The sequence below is a fragment of the Oncorhynchus mykiss genome, chromosome 17, assembly GCF_013265735.2.
Source record: "Oncorhynchus mykiss isolate Arlee chromosome 17, USDA_OmykA_1.1, whole genome shotgun sequence".
Lineage (NCBI taxonomy): Eukaryota > Metazoa > Chordata > Actinopteri > Salmoniformes > Salmonidae > Oncorhynchus > Oncorhynchus mykiss.
In genome coordinates, this window is record NC_048581.1 from 5,061,394 (window position 1) to 5,076,882 (window position 15,489).

A 15,489-nucleotide genomic window follows, 5' to 3' on the forward strand; every position below is an offset into this window, starting at 1 on the left:
CGTCACATTCTTGATTGGAAAAAAGGAAAGTTGTGATGGTCTGTGCGACGACCCAGCATTCCATTTTAACAGTTGGTACTGTGGCTGAGCTGTCCAGAGAACTGGATTTAAGTACCCAGTCTTTCGGAGGTGTCGGTTCAAAGTCCACCGCTGCAACTTTTTCTCAACAGAAAACTGTAATGTAATTTCAAACAAGGCCACCAAGGACACCGGAAAATAAAGGGAATCCAGCCTTTACCCTAATTCCCACGTCTGTTATTGCAATTATCTGCCGTGTTTTTCTAATTCAATCTGCTTCAGACATAAAAGCAGAAACTAATTCTAAGTTTATACGATGGAAGAAAGAGCAACATCAGATAAATTAAGATTTTTAAAAAGAGAATCAAAAAAAGATGAAGGACGCAAGAGCAACATAACATGAGATACATAAAGATTTTATAGAAGAAAATGAAAAAGAAGACTAAAATACAAGGAAGTGCAGACGCTCGAGGTAACTGACGAGAAAGTGTGAATAATCTTTATTGAGTTTGTTTGCGCAAGCTATCACATGTTCTGCTTTATTTCAGGGTTTTTACTTTCATGTCGCCCATGCAAGGGAGAAAAGAAGCAATGATGTGTGTCACGGATGGGGTTCCAACTCCATCGCCTTAACCAACCAGCCATCAAGTCTTGTGCCCCCGCGGTGGCAGTTGCACCTTCTACTGGTGGTTGTTCACGTCAAATCCTTGATTAGAAAAAAGGAAATATGTCATGGTCTGTGCGACGACCCAGCAGTCCATTTTAACAGTTGGTACTGTGGCCGAGCTGTCCAGAGAACTGGATTTAAGGACCCAGTCTTTCGGAGGTGTCGGTTCAAAGTCCACCGCTGCAACTTTTTCTCAACAGAAAACTGTAATGTAATTTCAAACAAGGCCACCAAGGACACCGGAAAATAAAGGGAATCCAGCCTTTACCCTAATTCCCACGTCTGTTATTGCAATTATCTGCCGTGTTTTTCTAATTCAATCTGCTTCAGACATAAAAGCAGAAACTATTTCTAAGTTTATACGATGGAAGAAAGAGCAACATCAGATAAATTAAGATTTTTAAAAAGAGAATCAAAAAAAGATGAAGGACGCAAGAGCAACATGAGATACATAAAGATTTTAAAGAAGAAAATGAAAAAGAAGACTAAAATACAAGGGAGTGCAGACGCTCTAGGTAACTGACGAGAAAGTGTGGAAGCTTGCCAGAGCTGGGTAGTGTGGCCGAGCGGTCTAAGGCGCTGGATTAAGGCTCCAGTTTCTAAGGAGGCGTGGGTTCAAATCCCACCACTGCCATCTTTATTGACTTTGTTTGCGCAAGCTATCACATGTTCTGCTTTATTTCAGGGTTTTTACTTTCATGCAGGGCCATGCAAGGGAGAAAAGAGGCAATGTTGTATTTCACGGATAGGGTTCCAACTCAATAGTGTAGTCCATCGCCTTAACCAACCAGCCACCAAGTCCTGTGCCCCCGCGGTGGCAGTTGCACCTCCTACCGGTGGTTTATCACGTCAAAGCCTTGATTGGAAACAAGGAAAGTTGTGATGGTCTGTGCGACGACCAAGCAGTCCATTTTAACAGTGGGAACTGTGGCCGAGCTGTCCAGAGAACTGGATTTAAGGACCAAGTCTTTCGTAGGTGTGGGTTCAAAGTCCACCACTGCAACTTTTTCTCAACAGAAAACTGTAATGTAATTTCAAACAAGGCCACCAAGGACACCGGACAAATAAAGGGAATCCAGCCTTTACCCTAATTCCCACATATGTTATTGCAATTATCTGCTGTGTTTTTCTCATTCAGTCTGCTTCAGACATAAAAGCAGAAACTAATTCTAAGTTTATACGATGGAAGAAAGAGCAACATCAGATAAATTAAGATTTTTAAAAAGAGCATCAAAAACGATGAAGGACGCAAGAGCAACATGAGATGCATAAAGATTTTAAAGAAGAAAATGAAAAAGAGGACAAAAATACAAGGGAGTTCAGACGCTCTAGGTAACTGACTAGAAAGTGTGGAAATTTTGCCAGAGCTGGGTAGTGTGGCCGAGCGGTCTAAGGCGCTGGATTTAGGCTCCAGTCTCTAAGGAGGCTTGGGTTCAAATCCCTCCACTGCCATCTTTATTTAGTTTGTTTGCGCAAGCTATCACATGTTCTGCTTTATTTCAGCGTTTTTACTTTCATGGAGGGCAATGCAAGGGAGAAAAGAAGCAATGTTGTGTGTCACGGATGGGGTTCCAACTCAATAGTGTAGTCCATCGCCTTAACCAACCAGCCACCAAGTCCTGTGCTCTCACGGTGGCAGTTGCACCTTCTACCGGTGGTTGTTCATGTCAAATCCTTGATTGGAATTAAGGAAAGTTGTGATGGTCTGTGGGACGACCCAGCAGTCCATTTTAACAGTTGGTACTGTGGCCGAGCTGTCCAGAGAACTGGATTTAAGGATCCACTCTTTCAGAGGTTTGGGATCAAAGTCCACCGCTTTAACTTTTTCTCAACAGAAAACTGTAATGTAATTTCAAACAAGGCCACCAAGGACACCGGACAAATAAAGGGAATCCAGCCTTTACCCTAATTCCCACGTCTGTTATTGCAATTATCTGCAGTTTTTTTCTAAATCAATCTGCTTCAGACATAAAAGCCGAAACGAATTCTAAGTTTATACGATGAAAGAAAGAGCAACATCAGATAAATTAAGATTTTTAGAAAGAGAATCAAAAAAAGATGAAGGACGCAAGAGCAACATGAGATACATAAAGATTTTAAAGAAGAAAATGAAAAAGAAGACTAAAATACAAGGGAGTGCAGACGCTCTAGGTAACTGACGAGAAAGTGTGGAAGCTTGCCAGAGCTGGGTAGTGTGGCCGAGCGGTCTAAGGCGCTGGATTAAGGCTCCAGTTTCTAAGGAGGCGTGGGTTCAAATCCCACCACTGCCATCTTTATTGACTTTGTTTGCGCAAGCTATCACATGTTCTGCTTTATTTCAGGGTTTTTACTTTCATGCAGGGCCATGCAAGGGAGAAAAGAGGCAATGTTGTATTTCACGGATAGGGTTCCAACTCAATAGTGTAGTCCATCGCCTTAACCAACCAGCCACCAAGTCCTGTGCCCCCGCGGTGGCAGTTGCACCTCCTACCGGTGGTTTATCACGTCAAAGCCTTGATTGGAAACAAGGAAAGTTGTGATGGTCTGTGCGACGACCAAGCAGTCCATTTTAACAGTGGGAACTGTGGCCGAGCTGTCCAGAGAACTGGATTTAAGGACCAAGTCTTTCGTAGGTGTGGGTTCAAAGTCCACCACTGCAACTTTTTCTCAACAGAAAACTGTAATGTAATTTCAAACAAGGCCACCAAGGACACCGGACAAATAAAGGGAATCCAGCCTTTACCCTAATTCCCACATATGTTATTGCAATTATCTGCTGTGTTTTTCTCATTCAGTCTGCTTCAGACATAAAAGCAGAAACTAATTCTAAGTTTATACGATGGAAGAAAGAGCAACATCAGATAAATTAAGATTTTTAAAAAGAGAATCAAAAACGATGAAGGACGCAAGAGCAACATGAGATGCATAAAGATTTTAAAGAAGAAAATGAAAAAGAGGACAAAAATACAAGGGAGTTCAGACGCTCTAGGTAACTGACTAGAAAGTGTGGAAATTTTGCCAGAGCTGGGTAGTGTGGCCGAGCGGTCTAAGGCGCTGGATTTAGGCTCCAGTCTCTAAGGAGGCTTGGGTTCAAATCCCTCCACTGCCATCTTTATTTAGTTTGTTTGCGCAAGCTATCACATGTTCTGCTTTATTTCAGCGTTTTTACTTTCATGGAGGGCAATGCAAGGGAGAAAAGAAGCAATGTTGTGTGTCACGGATGGGGTTCCAACTCAATAGTGTAGTCCATCGCCTTAACCAACCAGCCACCAAGTCCTGTGCTCTCACGGTGGCAGTTGCACCTTCTACCGGTGGTTGTTCATGTCAAATCCTTGATTGGAATTAAGGAAAGTTGTGATGGTCTGTGGGACGACCCAGCAGTCCATTTTAACAGTTGGTACTGTGGCCGAGCTGTCCAGAGAACTGGATTTAAGGATCCAGTCTTTCAGAGGTGTGGGATCAAAGTCCACCGCTTTAACTTTTTCTCAACAGAAAACTGTAATGTAATTTCAAACAAGGCCACCAAGGACACCGGACAAATAAAGGGAATCCAGCCTTTACCCTAATTCCCACGTCTGTTATTGCAATTATCTGCAGTTTTTTTCTAAATCAATCTGCTTCAGACATAAAAGCCGAAACGAATTCTAAGTTTATACGATGAAAGAAAGAGCAACATCAGATAAATTAAGATTTTTAGAAAGAGAATCAAAAAAAGATGCAGAACGCAAGAGCAACATGAGATACATAAAGATTTTAAAGAAGAAAATGAAAAAGAAGACTAAAATACAAGGGAGTGCAGACGCTCTAGGTAACTGACTAGAAAGTGTGGAAATTTTGCCAGAGCTGGGTAGTGTGGCCGAGCGGTCTAAGGCGCTGGATTTAGGCTCCAGTCTCTAAGGAGGCTTGGGTTCAAATCCCACCACTGCCATCTTTATTGAGTTTGTTTGCGCAGGCTATCACATTTTCTGCTTTATTTCAGCGTTTATACTTTCATGCAGGGCCATGCAAGGGAGAAAATTAGCAATGTTGTGTGTAACGGATGGGCTTCCTACTCAATAGTGTAGTCCATCGCCTTAACCAACCAGCCACCAAGTCCTGTGCCCCCGCGGTGGCAGTTGCACCTCCTACCGGTGGTTGTTCATGTCAAATCCTTGATTGGAATTAAGGAAAGTTGTGATGGTCTGTGCGACGACCAAGCAGTCCATTTTAACAGAGGGAACTGTTGTCGAGCTGTCCAGAGAACTGGATTTAAGGACCCAGTCTTTCGGAGGTGTCGGTTCAAAGTCCACCACCGCAACTTTTTCTCAACAGAAAACTGTAATGTCATTTCAAACTAGGCCACCAAGGACACCGGAAAATAAAGGGAATCCAGCCTTTACCCTAATTCCCACGTCTGTTATTGCAATTATCTGCCGTGTTTTTCTAATTCAATCTGCTTCAGACATAAAAGCAGAAACTAATTCTAAGTTTATACGATGGAAGAAAGAGCAACATCAGATAAATTAAGATTTTTAAAAAGAGAATCAAAAAAAGATGAAGGACGCAAGAGCAACATGAGATACATAAAGATTTTAAAGAAGAAAATGAAAAAGAAGACTGAAATACAAGGGAGTGCAGACGCTCTAGGTAACTGACGAGAAAGTGTGAATATTTTGCCAGAGCTGGGTAGTGTGGCCGAGCGGTCTAAGGCGCTGGATTAAGGCTCCAGTCTCTGAGGAGGCGTGGGTTCAAATCCCACCACTGCCATCTTTATTGAGTTTGTTTGCGCAAGCTATCACATGTTCTGCTTTATTTCAGCGTTTTTACTTTCATGCAGGGCCATGCAAGAGAGAAAAGAAGCAATGTTGTGTGTCACGGATGGGGTTCCAACTCAATAGTGTAGTCCATCGCCTTAACCAACCAGCCACCTAGTCCTGTGCCCCCGCGGTGGAGGTTGCACCTCCTACCGGTGGTTGTTCACGTCAAATCCTTGATTGGAAAAAAGGAAAGTTGTGATGGTCTGTGCGAAGACCAAGCAGTCCATTTTAACAGTGGGAACTGTGGCCGAGCTGTCCAGAGAACTGGATTTAAGGACCCAGTCTTTCAGAGGTGTCGGTTCAAAGTCCACCGCTGCAACTTTTTCTCAACAGAAAACTATAATGTAATTTCAAACAAGGCCACCAAGGACACCGGACAAATAAAGGGAATCCAGCCTTTACCCTAATTCCCACGTCTGTTATTGCAATTATCTGCCGTGTTTTTCTAATTCAATCTGCTTCAGACATAAAAGCAGCAACTAATTCTAAGTTTATACGATGGAAGAAAGAGCAACATCAGATAAATTAAGATTTTTAAAAAGAGAATCAAAAAAAGATGAAGGACGCAAGATCAACATGAGATACATAAAGATTTTAAAGAAGAAAATGAAAAAGCAGACTAAAATACAAGGGAGTGCAGACGCTCTAGGTAACTGACAAGAAAGTGTGGAAATCTTGCCAGAGCTGGGTAGTGTGGCCGAGCGGTCTAAGGTGCTGGATTAAGGCTCCAGTCTCTAAGGAGTCATGGGTTCAAATCCCACCACTGCCATCTTTATTGAGTTTGTTTGCGCAAGCTATCACATGTTCTGCTTTATTTCAGCGTTTTTACTTTCATGCAGGGCCATGCAATGGAGAAAAGAAGCAATGTTGTGTGTCACGGATGGGGTTCCAACTCAATAGTGTAGTCCGTCGCCTTAACCAACCAGCCACCAAGTCCTGTGCCCCCGCGCTGGCAATTGCACCTCCTACTGGTGGTTGTTCATGTCAATTCCTTGATTGGAAAAAAGGAAAGTTGTGATGGTCTGTGCGACGACCAAGCAGTCCATTTTAACAGAGGGAACTGTTGTCGAGCTGTCCAGAGAACTGGATTTAAGGACCCAGTCTTTCGGAGGTGTCGGTTCAAAGTCCACCACCGCAACTTTTTCTCAACAGAAAACTGTAATGTAATTTCAAACAAGGCCACCAAGGACACCAGACAAATAAAGGGAATCCAGCCTTTACCCTAATTCCCACGTCTGTTATTGCAATTATCTGCAGTGTTTTTCTAATTCAATCTGCTTCAGACATAAAAGCAGAAACTAATTCTAAGTTTATACGATGAAAGAAAGAGCAACATCAGATAAATTAAGATTTTTAGAAAGAGAATCAAAAAAAGATGAAGGACGCAAGAGCAACATGAGATACAGAAAGATTTTAAAGAAGAAAATTAAAAAGAGGACAAAAATTGAAGGAAGTGCAGACGCTCTAGGTAACTGACGAGAAAGTGTGAATAATTTGCCAGAGCTGGGTAGTGTGGCCGAGCGGTCTAAGGCACTGGATTCATGCTCCAGTCTCTAAGGAGGCGTCGGTTCAAATCCCACCACTGCCATCTTTATTGAGTTTGTTTGCGCAAGCTATCACATGTTCTGCTTTATTTCAGCGTTTATACTTTCATGCAGGGCCATGCAAGGGAGAAAAGAAGCAATGTTGTGTGTCACAGATGGGGTTCCAACCAACCAGCCACCAAGTCCTGTGCCCCCGCAGTGGCAGTTGCACCTCTTAACGGTGGTTGTTCACGTCAAATCCTTGATTGGAAAAAAGGAAAGTTGTGATGGTCTGTGCGACGACCCAGCAGTCCATTTTAACAGTGGGAACTGTGGCCGAGCTGTCCAGAGAACTGGATTTAAGGATCCAGTCTTTCAGAGGTGTGGGATCAAAGTCCACCGCTTTAACTTTTTCTCAACAGAAAACTGTAATGTAATTTCAAACAAGGCCACCAAGGACACCGGACAAATAAAGGGAATCCAGCCTTTACCCTAATTCCCAGGTCTGTTATTGCAATTATCTGCCGTGTTTTTCTAATTCAATCTTCTTCAGACATGAAAGCAGAAACTAATTCTAAGTTTATACGATGAAAGAAAGAGCAACATCAGATAAATTAAGATTTTTAGAAAGAGAATCAAAAAAAGATGAAGGACGCAAGAGCAACATGAGATACATAAAGATTTTAAAGAAGAAAATGAAAAAGACTAAAATACAAGGGACTGCAGACTCTCTAGGTAACTGACGAGAAAGTCTGGCAATCTTGCAATAGCTGGGTAGTGTGGCCGAGCGGTCTAAGGCGCTGGATTTAGGCTCCAGTCTCTAAGGAGGCGTGGGTTCAAATCCCACCACTGCCATCTTTTTTGAGTTTGTTTGCGCAAGCTATCACATGTTCTGCTTTATTTCAGAGTTTTTACTTTCATGCAGGGCCATGCAAGGGAGAAAATAAGCAATGTTGTGTGTCACGGATGGGGATCCGACTCAATAGTGTAGTCCATCGCCTTAACCAATTAGCCACCAAATCCTGTGCCCCCGCAGTGGCAGTTGCACCTCCTACCGGTGGTTGTTCACGTCAAATCCTTGATTGGAAAAAAGGAAAGTTGTGATGGTCTGTGCGACGACCAAGCAGTCCATTTTAACAGAGGGAACTGTTGTCGAGCTGTCCAGAGAACTGGATTTAAGGACCCAGTCTTTCGGAGGTGTCGGTTCAAAGTCCACCACCGCAACTTTTTCTCAACAGAAAACTGTAATGTAATTTCAAACAAGGCCACCAAGGACACCAGACAAATAAAGGGAATCCAGCCTTTACCCTAATTCCCACGTCTGTTATTGCAATTATCTGCCGTGTTTTTCTAATTCAATCTGCTTCAGACATAAAAGCAGAAACGAATTCTAAGTTTATACGATGGAAGAAAGACCAACATCAGATAAATTAAGATTTTTAAAAAGAGAATCAAAAAAAGATGAAGGACGCAAGAGCAACATGAGATACATAAAGATTTTAAAGAAGAAAATGAAAAAGAAGACTAAAATACAAGGAAGTACAGACGCTCTAGGTAACTGACGAGAAAGTGTAAATATTTTGCCAGAGCTGGGTAGTGTGGCCGAGCGGTCTAAGGCGCTGGATTAAGGCTCCAGTCTCTAAGGAGGCGTGGTTCAAATCCCACCACTGCCATCTTTATTGAGTTTGTTTGCGCAAGCTATCACATGTTCTGCTTTATTTCTGGGTTTTTACTTTCATGTCGCCCATGCAAGGGAGAAAAGAAGCAATGTTGTGTGTCACGGATGGGGTTCCAACTCAATAGTGTAGTCCATCACCTTAACCAATCAGCCACCAAGTCCTGTGCTCTCGCTGTGGCAGTTGCACCTACTACCGGGGGTTGTTCACGTCAAATCCTTGATTGGAAAAAAGGAAAGTTGTGATGGTCTGTGCGACGACCAATCATTCCATTTTAACAGTGGGAACTGTGGCCGAGCTGTCCAGAGAACTGGATTTAAGGACCCAGTCATTCGGAGGTGTCGTTTCAAAGTCCACCACTGCAACTTTTTCTCAACAGAAAACTGTAATGTAATTTCAAACAAGGCCACCAAGGACACCGGAAAATAAAGGGAATCCAGCCTTTACCCTAATTCCCACGTCTGTTATTGCAATTATCTGCCGTGTTTTTCTAATTCAATCTGCTTCAGACATAAAAGCAGAAACGAATTCTAAGTTTATACGATGGAAGAAAGAGCAACATCAGATAAATTAAGATTTTTAAAAAGAGAATCAAAAAAAGATGAAGGACGCAAGAGCAACATGAGATACATAAAGATTTTAAAGAAGAAAATGAAAAAGAAGACTAAAATTCAAGGAAGTACAGACGCTCTAGGTAACTGACAAGAAAGTGTGGAAATCTTGCCAGAGCTGGGTAGTGTGGCCGAGCGGTCTAAGGCGCTGGATTTAGGCTCCGGTCTCTAAGGAGGCGTGGGTTCAAATCCCACCACTGCCATCTTTATTGAGTTTGTTTGCGCAAGCTATCACATGTTCTGCTTTATTTCAGCGTTTTTACTTTCATGCAGGGCCATGCAAGGGAGAAAAGAAGCAATGTTGTGTGTCACGGATGGGGTTCCAACTCAATAGTGTAGTCCATCGCCTTAACCAACCTGCCACCAAGTCCTGTTCACCCATGGTGGCAGTTGCACCTCCTACCGGTGGTTGTTCACGTCAAATCCTTGATTGGAAAAAAGGAAAGTTGTGATGGTCTGTGCGACGACCAAGCTGTCCATTTTAAGAGTGCGTACTGTGGCCGAGCTGTCCAGAGAACTGGATTTAAGGACCCAGTCTTTCGGTTCAAAGTCCACCACTGCAACTTTTTCTCAACAGAAAACTGTAATGTAATTTCAAACAAGGCCAATAAAGGACACCGGACAAATAAAGGGAATCCAGCCTTTACCCTCATTCCCACGTCTATTATTGCTATTATCTGCCGTGTTTTTCTAATTCAATCTGCTTCAGACATAAAAGCAGAAACTAATTCTAAGTTTATACGATGAAAGAAAGAGCAACATCAGATAAATTAAGATTTTTAGAAAGAGAATCAAAAAAAGATGAAGGACGCAAGAGCAACATGAGATACATAAAGATTTTAAAGAAGAAAATGAAAAAGAAGACTAAAATACAAGGAAGTGCAGACGCTCTAGGTAACTGACGAGAAAGTGTGGAAATCTTGCCAGAGCTGGGTAGTGTGGCCGAGCGGTCTAAGGCGCTGGATTAAGGCTCCAGTCTCTAAGGAGGTGTGGGTTCAAATCCCACCACTGCCATCTTCATTGAGTTTGTTTGCGCAAGCTATCACATGTTCTGCTTTATTTCAGCGTTTTTCTTTCATGCAGGGCCATGCAAGGGAGAAAAGAAGCAATGTTGTGTGTCACGGATGGGGTTCCAACTCAATAGTGTAGTCCATCGCCTTAACCAACCAGCCACCAAGTCCTGTGCCCCCACGGTGGCAGTTGCACCTCCTACCGGTGGTTGTTCACGTCAAATCCTTGATTGGAAAAAAGGAAAGTTGTGATGGTCTGTGGGACGACCCAGCAGTCCATTTCAACAGTTGGTACTGTGGGCGAGCTGTCCAGAGAACTGGATTTAAGGACCCAGTCTTTCGGAGGTGTCGGTTCAAAGTCCACCACTGCAACTTTTTCTCAACAGAAAACTGTAATGTAATTTCAAACAAGGCCACCAAGGACACCGGAAAATAAAGGGAATCCAGCCTTTACCCTAATTCCCACGTCTGTTATTGCAATTATCTGCCGTGTTTTTCTAATTCAATCTGCTTCAGACATAAAAGCAGAAACTAATTATAAGTTTATACGATGAAAGAAAGAGCAACATCAGATAAATTAAGATTTTTAGAAAGAGAATCAAAAAAAAGATGAAGGACGCAAGAGCAACATGAGATACATAAAGATTTTAAAGAAGAAAATTAAAAAGAAGACTGAAATACAAGGGAGTGCAGACGCTCTAGGTAACTGACGAGAAAGTGTGAATATTTTGCCAGAGCTGGGTAGTGTGGCCGAGCGGTCTAAGGCGCTGGATCAAGGCTCCAGTCTCTAAGGAGGCGTGGGTTCAAATCCCACCACTGCCATCTTTATTGAGTTTGTATGCGCAAGCTATCACATGTTCTGCTTTATTTCAGCGTTTTTACTTTCATGCAGGGCCGTGCAAGGGAGAAAAGAAGCAATGTTGTGTGTCACGGATGGGGTTCCAACTCAATAGTGTAGTCCATCGCCTTAACCAACCAGCCACCAAGTCCTGTGCTCTCACGGTGGCAGTTGCACCTCCTACCGGTGGTTGTTCACGTCAAATCCTTGATTGGAAAAAAGGAAAGTTGTGATGGTCTGTGGGACGACCCAGCAGTCCATTTTAACATTTGGTACTGTGGGCGAGCTGTCCAGAGAACTGGATTTAAGGACCCAGTCTTTCAGAGGTGTCGGTTCAAAGTCCACCACTACAACTTCTTCTCAACAGAAAACTGTAATGTAATTTCAAACAAGGCCACCAAGGACACCGGACAAATAAAGGGAATCCAGCCTTTACCCTAATTCCCACGTCTATTATTGCTATTATCTGCCGTGTTTTTCTAATTCAATCTGCTTCAGACATAAAAACAGAAACCAATTCTAAGTTTATACGATGAAAGAAAGAGCAACATCAGATAAATTAAGATTTTTAGAAAGAGAATCAAAAAAAGATGAAGGACGCAAGAGCAACATGAGATACATAAAGATTTTAAAGAAGAAAATGAAAAAGAAGACTAAAATACAAGGGAGTGCAGACGCTCTAGGTAACTGACGAGAAAGTGTGGAAATCTTGCCAGAGCTGGGTAGTGTGGCCGAGCGGTCTAAGGCGCTGGATTAAGGCTCCAGTCTCTAAGGAGGCGTGGGTTCAAATCCCACCACTGCCATCTTTATTGAGTTTGTTTGCGCAAGCTATCACATGTTCTGCATTATTTCAGCGTTTTTACTTTCATGCAGGGCCGTGCAAGGGAGAAAATAAGCAATGTTGTGTGTCACGGATGGGGTTCCAACTCAATAGTGTAGTCCATCGCCTTAACCAACCAGCCACCAAGTCCTGTTCTCTCACGGTGGCAGTTGCACCTCCTACCGGTGGTTGTTCACGTCAAATCCTTGATTGGAAAAAAGGAAAGTTGTGATGGTCTGTGGGACGACCCAGCAGTCCATTTTAACAGTTGGTACTGTGGGCGAGCTGTCCAGAGAACTGGATTTAAGGACCCAGTCTTTCAGAGGTGTCGGTTCAAAGTCCACCACTACAACTTTTTCTCAACAGAAAACTGTAATGTAATTTCAAACAAGGCCACCAAGGACACCGGACAAATAAAGGGAATCCAGCCTTTACCCTCATTCCCACGTCTATTATTGCTATTATCTGCCGTGTTTTTCTAATTCAATCTGCTTCAGACATAAAAACAGAAACCAATTCTAAGTTTATACGATGAAAGAAAGAGCAACATCAGATAAATTAAGATTTTTAGAAAGAGAATCAAAAAAAGATGAAGGACGCAAGAGCAACATGAGATACATAAAGATTTTAAAGAAGAAAATGAAAAAGAAGACTAAAATACAAGGGAGTGCAGACGCTCTAGGTAACTGACGAGAAAGTGTGGAAATCTTGCCAGAGCTGGGTAGTGTGGCAGAGCGGTCTAAGGCGCTGGATTAAGGCTCCAGTCTCTAAGGAGGCGTGGATTCAAATCCCACCACTGCCATCTTTATTGAGTTTGTTTGCGCAAGCTATCACATGTTCTGCTTTATTTCAGTGTTTTTACTTTCATGCAGGGCAATGCAAGGGAGAAAAGAAGCAATGTTGTGTGTCACGGATGGGGTTCCAACTCAATAGTGTAGTCCATCGCCTTAACCAACCAGCCACCAAGTTCTGTGCCCCCACGGTGGCAGTTGCACCTCCTACCGGTAGTTGTTCACGTCAAATCCTTGATTGGAAAAAAGGAAAGTTGTGATGGTCTGTGCGATGACCAAGCAGTCTATTTTAACAGTGGGAACTGTGGCCAAGCTGTCCAGAGAACTGGATTTAAGGACCCAGTCTTTCAGAGGTGTCGGTTCAAAGTCCACCACTGCAACTTTTTCTCAACAGAAAACTGTAATGTAATTTCAAACAAGGCCACCAAGGACACCGGAAAATAAAGGGAATCCAGCCTCATTCCCACGTCTATTATTGCTATTATCTGCCGTGTTTTTCTAATTCAGTCTGCTTCAGACATAAAAGCAGAAACTAATTCTAAGTTTATACGATGAAAGAAAGAGCAACATCAGATAAATTAAGATTTTTAGAAAGAGAATCAAAAAAAGATGAAGGACGCAAGAGCAACATGAGATACATAAAGATTTTAAAGAAGAAAATGAAAAAGAAGACTAAAATACAAGGGAGTGCAGACGCTCTAGGTAACTGACGAGAAAGTGTGGAAATCTTGCCAGAGCTGGGTAGTGTGGCAGAGCGGTCTAAGGCGCTGGATTAAGGCTCCAGTCTCTAAGGAGGCGTGGGTTCAAATCCCACCACTGCCATCTTTATTGAGTTTGTTTGCGCAAGCTATCACATGTTCTGCATTATTTCAGTGTTTTTACTTTCATGCAGGGCAATGCAAGGGAGAAAAGAAGCAATGTTGTGTGTCACGGATGGGGTTCCAACTCAATAGTGTAGTCCATCGCCTTAACCAACCAGCCACCAAGTTCTGTGCCGCCACGGTGGCAGTTGCACCTCCTACCGGTAGTTGTTCACGTCAAATCCTTGATTGGAAAAAAGGAAAGTTGTGATGGTCTGTGCGATGACCAAGCAGTCTATTTTAACAGTGGGAACTGTGGCCAAGCTGTCCAGAGAACTGGATTTAAGGACCCAGTCTTTCAGAGGTGTCGGTTCAAAGTCCACCACTACAACTTTTTCTCAACAGAAAACTGTAATGTAATTTCAAACAAGGCCACCAAGGACACCGGAAAATAAAGGGAATCCAGCCTTTACCCTAATTCCCACGTCTGTTATTGCAATTATCTGCCGTGTTTTTCTAATTCAATCTTCTTCAGACATAAAAGCAGAAACTAATTCTAAGTTTATACGATGGAAGAAAGAGCAACATCAGATAAATTAAGATTTTTAAAAAGAGAATCAAAAAAAGATGAAGGACGCAAGAGCAACATGAGATACATAAAGATTTTAAAGAAGAAAATGAAAAAGAAGACTAAAATACAAGGGAGTGCAGACGCTCTAGGTAACTGATTAGAAAGTGTGAATATTTTGCCAGAGCTGGGTAGTGTGGCCGAGCGGTCTAAGGTGCTGGATTTAGGCTCCAGTCTCTAAGGAGGCGTGGGTTCAAATCCCACCACTGCCATCTTTATTGAGTTTGTATGCGCAAGCTATCACATGTTCTGCTTTATTTCAGCGTTTTTACTTTCATGCAGGGCCGTGCAAGGGAGAAAAGAAGCAATGTTGTGTGTCACGGATGGGGTTCCAACTCAATAGTGTAGTCCATCGCCTTAACCAACCAGCCACCAAGTCCTGTGCTCTCACGGTGGCAGTTGCACCTCCTACCGGTGGTTGTTCACGTCAAATCCTTGATTGGGAAAAAGGAAAGTTGTGATGGTCTGTGGGACGACCCAGCAGTCCATTTTAACAGTTGGTACTGTGGGCGAGCTGTCCAGAGAACTGGATTTAAGGACCCAGTCTTTCAGAGGTGTCGGTTCAAAGTCCACCACTACAACTTTTTCTCAACAGAAAACTGTAATGTAATTTCAAACAAGGCCACCAAGGACACCGGACAAATAAAGGGAATCCAGCCTTTACCCTAATTCCCACGTCTATTATTGCTATTATCTGCCGTGTTTTTCTAATTCAATCTGCTTCAGACATAAAAACAGAAACCAATTCTAAGTTTATACGATGAAAGAAAGAGCAACATCAGATAAATTAAGATTTTTAGAAAGAGAATCAAAAAAAGATGAAGGACGCAAGAGCAACATGAGATACATAAAGATTTTAAAGAAGAAAATGAAAAAGAAGACTAAAATACAAGGGAGTGCAGACGCTCTAGGTAACTGACGAGAAAGTGTGGAAATCTTGCCAGAGCTGGGTAGTGTGGCCGAGCGGTCTAAGGCGCTGGATTAAGGCTCCAGTCTCTAAGGAGGCGTGGGTTCAAATCCCACCACTGCCATCTTTATTGAGTTTGTTTGCGCAAGCTATCACATGTTCTGCATTATTTCAGTGTTTTTACTTTCATGCAGGGCAATGCAAGGGAGAAAAGAAGCAATGTTGTGTGTCACGGATGGGGTTCCAACTCAATAGTGTAGTCCATCGCCTAAACCAACCAGCCACCAAGTTCTGTGCCGCCACGGTGGCAGTTGCACCTCCTACCGGTAGTTGTTCACGTCAAATCCTTGATTGGAAAAAAGGAAAGTTGTGATGGTCTGTGCGATGACCAAGCAGTCTATTTTAACAGTGGGAACTGTGGCCAA

General features: G+C 42.8%; 17 non-coding genes across 17 annotated transcripts; all 17 read left to right on the forward strand.

Annotated features, from left to right (window-relative positions):
* The first annotated feature begins 1,237 nt into the window (after positions 1-1,237).
* On the forward strand, positions 1,238-1,319 carry trnal-aag. Its single transcript has one exon. It is a non-coding gene; the product is annotated as a tRNA-Leu (tRNA).
* Positions 1,320-2,055: 736 nt separating this feature from the next.
* trnal-uag lies at positions 2,056-2,137 on the forward strand. Its single transcript has one exon. It is a non-coding gene; the product is annotated as a tRNA-Leu (tRNA).
* Positions 2,138-2,873: 736 nt separating this feature from the next.
* Positions 2,874-2,955, forward strand: trnal-aag. Its single transcript has one exon. It is a non-coding gene; the product is annotated as a tRNA-Leu (tRNA).
* A 736-nt stretch (positions 2,956-3,691) lies between these two features.
* trnal-uag lies at positions 3,692-3,773 on the forward strand. The gene has a single exon. It is a non-coding gene; the product is annotated as a tRNA-Leu (tRNA).
* Positions 3,774-4,510: 737 nt separating this feature from the next.
* trnal-uag lies at positions 4,511-4,592 on the forward strand. Its single transcript has one exon. It is a non-coding gene; the product is annotated as a tRNA-Leu (tRNA).
* Positions 4,593-5,328: 736 nt separating this feature from the next.
* Positions 5,329-5,410, forward strand: trnal-aag. Its single transcript has one exon. It is a non-coding gene; the product is annotated as a tRNA-Leu (tRNA).
* A 737-nt stretch (positions 5,411-6,147) lies between these two features.
* Positions 6,148-6,229, forward strand: trnal-aag. The gene has a single exon. It is a non-coding gene; the product is annotated as a tRNA-Leu (tRNA).
* Positions 6,230-7,756: 1,527 nt separating this feature from the next.
* Positions 7,757-7,838, forward strand: trnal-uag. Its single transcript has one exon. It is a non-coding gene; the product is annotated as a tRNA-Leu (tRNA).
* A 737-nt stretch (positions 7,839-8,575) lies between these two features.
* Positions 8,576-8,656, forward strand: trnal-aag. The gene has a single exon. It is a non-coding gene; the product is annotated as a tRNA-Leu (tRNA).
* A 735-nt stretch (positions 8,657-9,391) lies between these two features.
* On the forward strand, positions 9,392-9,473 carry trnal-uag. Its single transcript has one exon. It is a non-coding gene; the product is annotated as a tRNA-Leu (tRNA).
* A 729-nt stretch (positions 9,474-10,202) lies between these two features.
* trnal-aag lies at positions 10,203-10,284 on the forward strand. The gene has a single exon. It is a non-coding gene; the product is annotated as a tRNA-Leu (tRNA).
* Positions 10,285-11,020: 736 nt separating this feature from the next.
* Positions 11,021-11,102, forward strand: trnal-aag. The gene has a single exon. It is a non-coding gene; the product is annotated as a tRNA-Leu (tRNA).
* Positions 11,103-11,839: 737 nt separating this feature from the next.
* Positions 11,840-11,921, forward strand: trnal-aag. Its single transcript has one exon. It is a non-coding gene; the product is annotated as a tRNA-Leu (tRNA).
* Positions 11,922-12,658: 737 nt separating this feature from the next.
* Positions 12,659-12,740, forward strand: trnal-aag. Its single transcript has one exon. It is a non-coding gene; the product is annotated as a tRNA-Leu (tRNA).
* A 729-nt stretch (positions 12,741-13,469) lies between these two features.
* trnal-aag lies at positions 13,470-13,551 on the forward strand. The gene has a single exon. It is a non-coding gene; the product is annotated as a tRNA-Leu (tRNA).
* Positions 13,552-14,287: 736 nt separating this feature from the next.
* On the forward strand, positions 14,288-14,369 carry trnal-uag. Its single transcript has one exon. It is a non-coding gene; the product is annotated as a tRNA-Leu (tRNA).
* Positions 14,370-15,106: 737 nt separating this feature from the next.
* On the forward strand, positions 15,107-15,188 carry trnal-aag. Its single transcript has one exon. It is a non-coding gene; the product is annotated as a tRNA-Leu (tRNA).
* The last annotated feature ends 301 nt before the right edge of the window (positions 15,189-15,489 follow it).